This window comes from Nicotiana tabacum, chromosome 19 (assembly GCF_000715075.1).
Source record: "Nicotiana tabacum cultivar K326 chromosome 19, ASM71507v2, whole genome shotgun sequence".
Lineage (NCBI taxonomy): Eukaryota > Viridiplantae > Streptophyta > Magnoliopsida > Solanales > Solanaceae > Nicotiana > Nicotiana tabacum.
Genome location: NC_134098.1, coordinates 64,070,581 through 64,081,468, shown reverse-complemented (window position 1 = coordinate 64,081,468; position 10,888 = coordinate 64,070,581).

Sequence of the window (10,888 nt, the reverse complement as noted above, 5' to 3'; positions counted from 1 at the left end):
ATGCTCGCATCAAATTGATTGTTGTCTCTCAATATATTTGTATTCCAATTTAAAACTTTTGAGATGAATTTCAATTATCGTTCATGGCAGATTCTGTGTGAGAGAATTATTGCATTTTGTAGCTTGCTAATTGTGTATATTGATGCCGAACAAAATTTGCTTTTTTGATTGTAGCAAATTATGTCTAATTTGTCCGGCAGCAAAGTCACTGGGAAAATCCTCATTCAGTAGACAAGGGCACAAAGGCTATATATTTACTTTGCTCAATGTCTCCAGTCTAGTGGTGAGCTTGACCTTTTATTGTTCCAAGTGTTTATACCTCACTATGATTCTTCTTTCTGTTTGTTGTTGTCAATGTTTTTTTTCTTCTTTTTTTTTTTTTGTAACAAATGAGCGAAAATTTGTAAAGAACCTTTTTTTCGAGGGACACAAAAAAGATGAACCAATAAGCGGGATTGGACTTGCATCTATTACTGCAATTCAAACAAGTTCCCTTGGCTGCGGAGTTCAAACTGCACCAGTAAAGTCTAAATTCTTCATTTGCCTTCACGTATATATTCACGATGCAGGCCAATGTTTTTTTAAAAATAAAGGCAAACGAATAAATGAAAAGGAAAGCCGATGAAAAATTCGGCTAAGCTTTAACAGTCTGTTTCACCAAGTTTCTAAAATTAACTTATTTTAAGAAGTATTTTTTTTCAAAAGCGTTTTTTAAAAATTACTTTTGGTGAGAAACAATTTGTGTTTGGGCAGAGGCGGATCCATGATTCAAACCTATGGATTCAACTTTTAAAATTTTTAGCATTGAACCATTTATATTTTTAAAGTTATGGGTTCATATCTACTATTTTTGTAATTTTAAATGAACTTTTACATATAAATTTTTACTCTGCATAGGAAGTTATGGGTTCAATTGAACCCATCTAGTATACCCTACATCCGCCCCTGTGTTTGGCTAATTAATTTAAAAAGCACTTCTAAACAACAATAACTAATTAGTGTTTGATCAAGTTTTTCAAAATACTTCTAAGTGTATTTTTCTTCCAAACACTTCAACTTTAAAAAAAAATACTTTTGGCCTTGAAAAAACGTGACCAAACTGAAAGAGGCTATGAGTAAGCCTGGTTAAATTAGCACGAGAAAGATAGAAAAAAAATACAGCGCCCATAAAAAGTTTGTCTTTGGCAAAATTGTCACTTTTTAAATTGGTAGTAAATAAAATATTTACAGACTTATCTTGTTTACTTGTTACATTTATGATAAGTACATTTTACTTGATTTTTAATATATAATTTTCTCTATAAAAATAAAGAAATTATTATATTCTTCCCTAACTTTTAGTAAATTATATAGGAAAGACTGTAAAACAAGTGATGCAGAATCAAGGAAGATTTTAAGAAATAGCACACCAAAGGAGAAAAGTAAGCTGTGATGGAATAAATAAACAAGGCACCAATAAGACAATGTAGGAATCGGGACTTTCATAACAGACCCATAACTGATCCATAACCAAGATCCATAATCAACCCATAACGAAACTCATAACCAAAGCATAACTAGTTATGGAGTGGTTATAAAATGGACGTCTCAGAAATTCGGAAGGGGCGCCGGGAGAAGGACAGCTCAGTAGACAACTGAATTCATTTAAGAGCTTTTCCTTTTCATTTCAGTAAGTTGTTCAGTACTTTGAATTTCTGCCCAGCCATTACTGTGGCTTTTGTTTCTAGTTCCTAATAAATTTTAGCTTTGAAAATTACTCTATATTCCGCTTTTAATTTAATAGGGGGAATTATTCTTTCTGAATATTTCTTTCCATTTTCTTATCTAATGAACAAGAATATTTTCATTAGCAATACTAGCTCCAGTATGGAGTAGCCTATCATGTGTTGGGAGAATGACGGATCTTAATATTTTTATATAATAGTAAATTATTCTTCAATTTCACACGCCTCACCTGAAGCTTTTTATTTAAATCTTATGTGCTTTATAGTTAGGTGTCATTTAATTTGTAATATTTATCTATTTCGTACTACATATTAACTTCTTACTAATTCTATAATCGAAAGAGGTGGAAGAAGTAATATAGTAAATTTTGGTATTGATAGATGTTAACTTCTATTTAGTGACATCTAGCTCTTATATGTTAAAAATAATTTTACACTTATTTGTAGTCGAAAGAGGCGAATATTGTAGTAATCAGTTATAACAAATAGGGAAACCGAAAGGGGCTTACTAAAAAAGAGTATGCTTTAGTTCAAGTATATATTTCTGGCTCTGTAATATTACTATTTTGTCGATTAATTTGTATAACCGAGAGAAGTACAATTAATTGTTCAACTTAAGTAATAATATATAAATGTAATCTAGAGAGACATTTATACATTTGTGAGAAATAGAAATTGAAGAATAAGTATATCTATTATATAATTAAAATATTAAGTGAAATCAGGATCCCAACACCTTTTATTATATTTGTGAAAAATAAAATATTTTTTATTTTTCTATTCATGCATTTTTAGTTTGTTAATTCACAACTCAACTCTCTCTGGTTTTCTCAAATAGTAATTAAACAAGAATCATCTGTAGAATAGATAAACCAATCTCTGTAGGTTTGACATCTTTCTATATTATAATTTGACAGAGTACGAGTCAGAATTTTATATATGCTAGACACTCGTCAAATTTTTGATGTCGTTGCCGGGGAAGATACCGGAGAAAATAATTAAATATTGAAGTGTTCATTCAGGAGAATGAACAAACCAGATATGTGGGTGGATGGTAAACTTTTTGTCTCTCTAAATCATGGTGTTTTGTTCAGTAATGTTCGTTCAGTAATATTAGTATAATGGCTAGTTATATTTTTTTTAATATATAAATATTACTTTAAGAAAAAAAAATACAAAAGAGAGATAATAGTTCTGAGTTTAATGTCGTCAGCTCGACTTATTATTATTTTCTAAGCAAGAAAGATTGTTGAAACCTGTTTGTCAAATATCCTAGTAACATAAGGTTTCAATCGGTGACCATTTTCCTTGAATTTTTCTCCCCCGTTTATATATTGTATTTCAATGGCACCATAAGAGGTAATTTTTGTTACATTGTATGGCCCTGTCCAGCGTGACTTAAATTTTCCTGAAAATAATCTCAACCGACTATTGTACAACAGAACATGATCTTTGATTTTAAATTCTTTATGTCGAATGAGCTTGTCATGCCATTTTTTGTCTTTTCATTGTACAATTCAGCATTTTCATATGCCGTAAGTCTGAACTCTTCTAACTCATCTAGCTGCAATAGACAATCTTTACCTGCTTCGGGTAAGTTTAGATTCAAAAATTTTATAGCCCAATATACTTTATGTTCTAATTCTATAGGTAAATAACAAGATTTTTCAAAAACTAATCTATAAGGAGATGTGCCTATGGGAGTTTTAAAAGCAGTTCTGTACGTCCATAAAGCATCATCCAACTTCAAAGACCAATCTTTTAGAGAAGAGCTAACAGTTTTTTCTAAAATTCTTTTTAATTCTCTGTTGGATACTTCTACTTGTCCGCTTGTTTGAGCATGATATGGAGTTCCTGTTTTATGAGTAACTCCATATCTTGACAATAAACTAGCAATTTGTTTATTTATAAAATGAGTTCCTTGATTACTTATAATAACTCGTGGAGTACCAAATCTACAAAAGATATTTTTCTTGAGAAAATCGCAAACAACACGAGCATCACTTTTTCTAGTAGCAATTGCTTCTACCCATTTTGAGACATAATCAACAGCTACTAAAATATATTTGCAACTATTAGAAGGAGGAAAAGGACCCATGAAGTCAACGCACCAAAACATCAAATATTTCACACACAACAATAGAGTTAAGAGGCATCTCATCTCTTTTTGAAATATTACATGTTCTCTGACATTTGTCACAAGCGGCAATAAAATTTCTTGCATCTTTGAACAAAGTAAGCCATAAAAAACTGACTTCAAGTACTTTAGCTGCCATCCTTCTCCCTCCATAATGTCCACCTACAGCTCCATCATGGCAATGATTTAAAATGTTATTCATTTCTGGTTTAGGTACACATCTCCTGATTATGTCATCTGCATAAAATTTAAACAAATAACTCTGTCCCTTTCACTGTAATCACCACTCTCCAGCTCAATCTACTTTCGTTAAAAATAAAAAATACAAATACTAACCAACATGGCACTTTTGAGGAGGACCCGTACAGGGGGAAACTCGCAACAAAGTCAAGATCCTGGTTTATGGATGATTTCGGAGGGAAATAGAACAATGATGGAGGAACATGAAATGCAATTTTCTTCCTTGGATGGACAAAAGGCAGTTGATATGCTCAAACAAATCAGCTCCTTAGGATGGAAAATTTTCGTGCAAAAACCAGGAGACTACTTTAGAGAAGTTGTACTCGAATTTTATGCAAATTTCAATGAGTCAGAGAAGACATCAAAGATTCGAGGTAAAACAATCTTTTGCAGCCCTATTGTTCTTAATGGTTTGTTTAATTTGAAGGATATAGATGATACTGGTACACAAATAAAGATAAAAGGGGAAGATATTGATTTTGTACAAGAAGCTCTGGAGATAATCTGTCCTAATGGTATTCGATGCATTTCGGGAACATGTGAGAATCCATCAACCATTACCTGTTCTTGCATGCTCGAAACATCTAGGACATGAGGGAAATTCACTAGCTCTCGACTGGTGCCATATATGAATAATTCTAACTACAATCTGCAGAGGGTTCTTCTTCTGTATGCCATCAATAAAGGTCTACCGATAAATGTTGGACGTATGATATATGATGGAATGATCACTAATCGTTCCAAAAGCTGTCAAATGTTATATTTCCCATCAACAATCACACGACTAGCAGGTGCATTTGACGTTCCGGTGGCTGATTTAAAAATTGTTAGGAGCAAGGCCTTTATCGATAAAGCATTTCTCAATGGTTTAAGACCTCCAAAAGGCCCGGATCAAGAGACGAGCCCGGAAGAGGCATTGACAGAATCAAATGTTGGGGATTGGTTTCAACAACTACTACAAGGACAAGCTCAGATGATAAAAAATTGGGAATCTTTTAAAAGTGATCAAATGGTCAAAGATGCAATGTTGGGTGCCAACATGACACAACTCATGAAAGAATTAACGGAAACAAGAAACAACCAGAATGCAATATTTCAAACTTTGGAAAAACAGTTTGTCGCTACATTAACGATGGGAAACTGTCATGACCCAAAATCCCACCACATGCATCGTGATGGCACCTAGTATCTAAGATTAGGTAAGCCGATTTTTATTACATTTTGAAGCCATTTTTTTTTGAATTAAAATCTAACAACGGAAATATTTACAATACACAACCTCCCAAGACTGGTAGTAATGAGTCACGAAGTCTAACTGAATATATGGAATGATCACGAGAACCGAATATACAATACTGTTTGATTACAAATTAATAGTACAATGAAATGAAAAGACTCCAAGGGACTGCGGCGGCCAAACAGCTCTACCTTGAATCCTTATGATCGCGCTTTAACTCTGCTCAAGTTCGATATCTACAATACCCGGCTCTGCACAAAAATGTGCAGAAGTGTAGTATGAGTACACCACGGTCGGTACCCAGTAAGTATCAAGACTAACCTCAATGGAGTAGAGACGAGGTACAGTCAAGACACTCATTAGTCTAATAACCTGTGCAATATAGCAGTATACAATAGTACTGGAAAACAAATAACAATAGAGCAACATGGAACAACCAGTGATATGCACATTAGACAACAAGAATACTATTAATATCATTCAATAATTAATAAACACAAGTACACCCAATTAACTCAAGTCCTTCAAATAAATGTCTTTGACATATAATTCTTCCAGATAACTCTCTTTCAAATATAATTTTCTCAAATAATTATTTTTTAAATATAGGTTTTTCAATAAATATTTTCAAATATAATTTTCTCAAATAAATATCTTTCAAATAAAATTCTTTCATATAATACTTTCTAAGTAAAAATCCTTCCAAATAAATATTTTGAATATAATTATTTCAATTAAAAAGTCACCATGTGATACCTCATTTCATAATCATAAAAATACGGGTCTCATCCCATTTTCATATTTTTCGTAAACACGGGTCTCAGCCCATTTTCATATTTCCACGGCACCTCGTGCCCATAATTAAATCATCATATTTCTCCGGCATCTCGTGCCCTCATTTCATATCACAACTGCACGGACAATTCACGTGCCAATTATCATTATTATTTTATCACATCACCTCGTGCCCACATTTCATATCACAACTGCACGGATAATTCACGTGCCAAATATTCTCATTATTTACTCACGGCACCTCGTGCCCACATTTCATTTTATAATCCACCTGGAAATAGCCACAGGCTCTCAATTTCAACATAAATCAGATTGTTATCAAATTACCAACAACAAGACAAGTTGCACAAGGTATAAAAATAAACACAAAAAAATCACAACATCACATGAAAATTATCAACACCACAACCCCACATCATCACATATCGCCCCTGACAATAGCCACCCTAATCGCTCCTATTGCCACCCTTATCACTCCTATAGCCACCCTTATCGCTCCGCCCAGACAATATCAATAGCCACCCTTATCGCTCCTATAGTCACCCTTATCGCTCCACCCAGACAATATTCCAATAAACACAATAACAGTGAAATACCACTCTTATACCCACATAATATTAATGGTGAAATGCCACCCTTATCTCCCCAAAATAGTAACTCACACAACACAATAATTTACACGGGAAATTAACACAACAATATAATAAAATCAATTCATATTACAATTTGCCCAATGGCCACAACCAAATTCCAAAGATATAATAAAATTAATTAATTTCACAACAAATAGCCCAAGGCTCCATACAATGTATATAACACCCAAAAATAATCAATTGAGATAGAAATTACTCAGCATAAATCAAAACCTTTATTAATACAAATTTAGATAATTATATTAACACTTATTCTTAAGCTCGCTTAAATTAATTATTTGCATAAGAAGATTCATATTGGAATTAATTTCCAAGAAATATTAAACCAACAATACTCACAAAATTTCATAAATATTTCAAGTAACAATCACATCAAATTATCATATAAAAACAAATTCAACAATAAGGATTTAGGCATGGCAAACAGATGATTTAATAATTTTCCATAATTTTTCAATTTACTACGCAATAATGCCTAAGACTTTATTTCAATAAATTTTGCACGTATAAGCCCGAGTACGTACTCGTTACCTCGCGTACACGGCTTTTTACATTTCACAAATGGCACATAAGACTCAATGCCTAAGGGGTAATTCCCCCACTCGAGGTTAAGCAAGACACTTACCTTTTTGAAGTTAGGCCGATATTCCAAAATAGCCTTCTTGCTTGAATTGGCCTCCGGACAGCTCAAATCTATCCAAATTAATTGTATAACTTCATTAAAATTCATCGGAAATAATTCCGGATAATAATACGTTGACTTAAAATTTTATTCCAAAAAGTCAACAAAAGTCAACGCAGGACCCGCCTCTCGGAACCCGACATAATTTTTATAAAATTCGAACACCTATTCCGATACGAGTTCAACCATACAAATTTTATCGAATTCCAATAACAACTCGACCTCCAAATCTTAAATTTTCGTTTTTGGAAGATTTTGTAAAAATCTTGATTTCTTCCATTTAAATCCTAATTAAACGATGAATATAATCATAGATTCATAAAATATAATCACTTTAGGATATAGAACACTTACCCCAACCAAGCTTGTGAAGAATCCCTCCAAAATCGCCCAAATTCGAGCTCCAAAAATTTCAAAACGAAATGCCAAAAATGACCAAGTTCAATCCTTATGTTTCTGCCCAGTTTCGCACCTGCGGACCATTTTATCGCACCTGCGAACTCACTTTTGCGTGAAAATTCTCGCTTCTGCGAATGTCCACTGACCACTACCCTCTCGCACCTGCGAAAAAGTTCCGCTTCTGCGTCCTCGCAGGTGCGGGAAAATGTTCGCACCTGCGACCACTGCCCATACCTGCTCCTTTCGCTTCTGCGACCTCAACCTCGCATCTGCGATTGCGCAGGTGAGGAAGGCTGTCCACATCTGCAACCTTTGCCCAGTTCTTCCCAGGTCGCATCTGCGACGAAATCCTCGCTTCTGCGAGGTCGCACCTGCGCCCAAATTTTCGCAGGTGCGAATCCAACAGCTGCTGCCATTTTCCAGCAGCTTCTTCCAAGTCCGAATTGCTCCGTTAACCTTCCGAAATCCATCCGAGGCTTTCGGGACCTCAACAAATTATACCAACATGTCCCAAAATACAATACAAACTTAGTCGAGGCTTCAAACCACATCAAACAACGCCGGAATTATGAATCGCACATCGAATCGAATTATAAGTTTTCAAATCTTTCAACTTCTATATTTTATGCCGAAACGTATCGAATCAATCCGGAATGGCTTCAAATTTTTCACACAAGTCATAATTGACGTAAGGGAGCTATTCCCATTTACGGAATCGAAATCTAACCTCGTTATCAAAAATTCATCCGTCGGTAGGATTTTTCAAAATCTTCTATTTTCTAACTTTCGCCAAAATGTGTCGAATTATCCTACGGACTTCCAAATTCAAATTCGAACATACGCCTAAGTCCGAAATTATCATAAGAATCTATCACCATCATTAACATTCCATTCCGGAGTTGTTTGCTCAAAAGTCAACTCCCCGGTCAACTCTTTCCATTTAAGCTTCAAAATGAGAATTTTTCTTTAAATTAAATTCCGAATATTCCGAAAACCAAACTCGACCGCACACGCGGGTCATAATACATATTGAAAAATTTATCGAGACTTTAAGTCACTGAACGGGGCATAATTTCTTAAAACGACAAGTCGCGTCGTTACAGAAACTTTATGACCAGTCTTGTTAATGCTTTTAAACATGTCGATATCCCCACTTTTTCGCACTATTCGCTTATCAATCCTGGTAGTAGCAATTGTTATCATGCAGGAAACAATATGTATCCTATTTCAGGATACACGCAATCAATTCCACTACCATCAGCAACATTGTTTAATTCAACAGGACAAGGAGTATCTATTTTTGATACAACACATTTTTGTAGTGCGCCTTTTATGACCTTTTCTGATCTCACTACAGCCACTGTTGGAAGTCCTCATAGCTTCTTTAGTCAAGAAACGTATGTTCCTCCATACATATGAAGGCGATTTCGATGCTCAACTTCATTTCTTCTAAGGGGAAGGTACCAGAGAAAATAATTAAATCTTGAAGTGTTCATTCAGGAGAATGAACAAACCAGATATGTGGGTGGATGATAAACTTTTTGTCTCTCTAAATCATGGTGTTTCGTTCAGTAATGTTCATTCAGTAATATTAGTATAATGGCTAGTTATATATTTTTTTGTTTAAGTTGAAGGTGGAAGAACAAACAACAAGTAATATCCTTTTTGGTTGTGTTTTTGTTGTAAATAGCAATAAAAGACAGTTTGTAAATAGTATAACCTGTTGTTGGTATAATATCTAGTTATGTTTTTTCTAGTTGAAGGATGAATGAACTTTGGGTTGATAACAGGTAATATCTTTTTGATTAACATATTGTTTGAATTATGATGAAGGCCAATGCAAAAGAATCCTAACTTTGTCATGAAAGTCTCAAAGCACAATACTATCATATTTTTATTTTTATCTTTTAATTGAAGATGAAGAAACTAGTTTTTATTTTTATTATATTTTCTTTTCTTTTGAAAAAAGTACGAAAAACCAAATACATATATATAATAATAATATTAATTTGTACATGAATTATTTTCAATAAACTTTTGACAACACATCTAGAATATTCTAAGTCTGTTGAGCATTGAAAACTTCTAACTTTATGATTCTACTTTTTGCAAATGTACGTATCCTACTGCGATAAAATCTTTGAAAAAACAAAATCAAGACAAATGTGAATTGAAACAAAGCAATAACTAGAACTTGCCTCCATTGTTAGTCAAGGCGAAATTCTAGAAAAATGTTGATTTTGAAAATTGAATTAGGCTATCTTTGGATCATTGAGCCTTTCTTTATAACCACCAAATGAATTATATCCTTAGTATCCAAATTTGTTTGAGCTTTATTACTATTACTTTCTTCTTTCAAACCTCATCACCAGGAGCCCCACACAAAAAAAAAAATTGAGATTTTTTTTAAAAACCCATTTGTACTTTTTCCTAGCTATGGTAATGAGTATTGAACAATGAAAACTTGTACATAAGAAAAACAAAAGTATAAAAAGAAAGGAAAAAAATTGAAAAAACGGAATATCTATAGATAATATTGCAAAGAGGGTTTATATTAAGTATAACCCTCGTGAGTTTAAATTCATATGCAAAAATCATCCCGTTTATAAAACCAAGCTAGGAAAAAGATAAGTCACTACAAATATTCTTGTATCCTACCAAGCCCTCAAACTAACATTACAAGCCAATAAAAGTCCTAAGAGATTCTAAAGTCAGCATTGATCTACATTAGTGGAGATTGACAAGAAAGGCAAGCCTATGGTTTATTGTAAATAATTGATTTCACGAAGTCTTGATTCTTTTTAAATACAAAGATGACTACCAGTGATACTTGCTGAGTAAAAATGGAAATATAAACAAATCAAGTTATACAAAGTTCAAAGGAACTAAAATCTCTAAGTGAAGTCATTAGTTTTTGCTAAGTTATGAGTGTATAGATTTATATTCCTCAATTTAAAAATAAAATAAAAATAAAATTGTATAGTCTTTCCTCGAGGACGAGCAAATGTTTAAGTGAGAGAG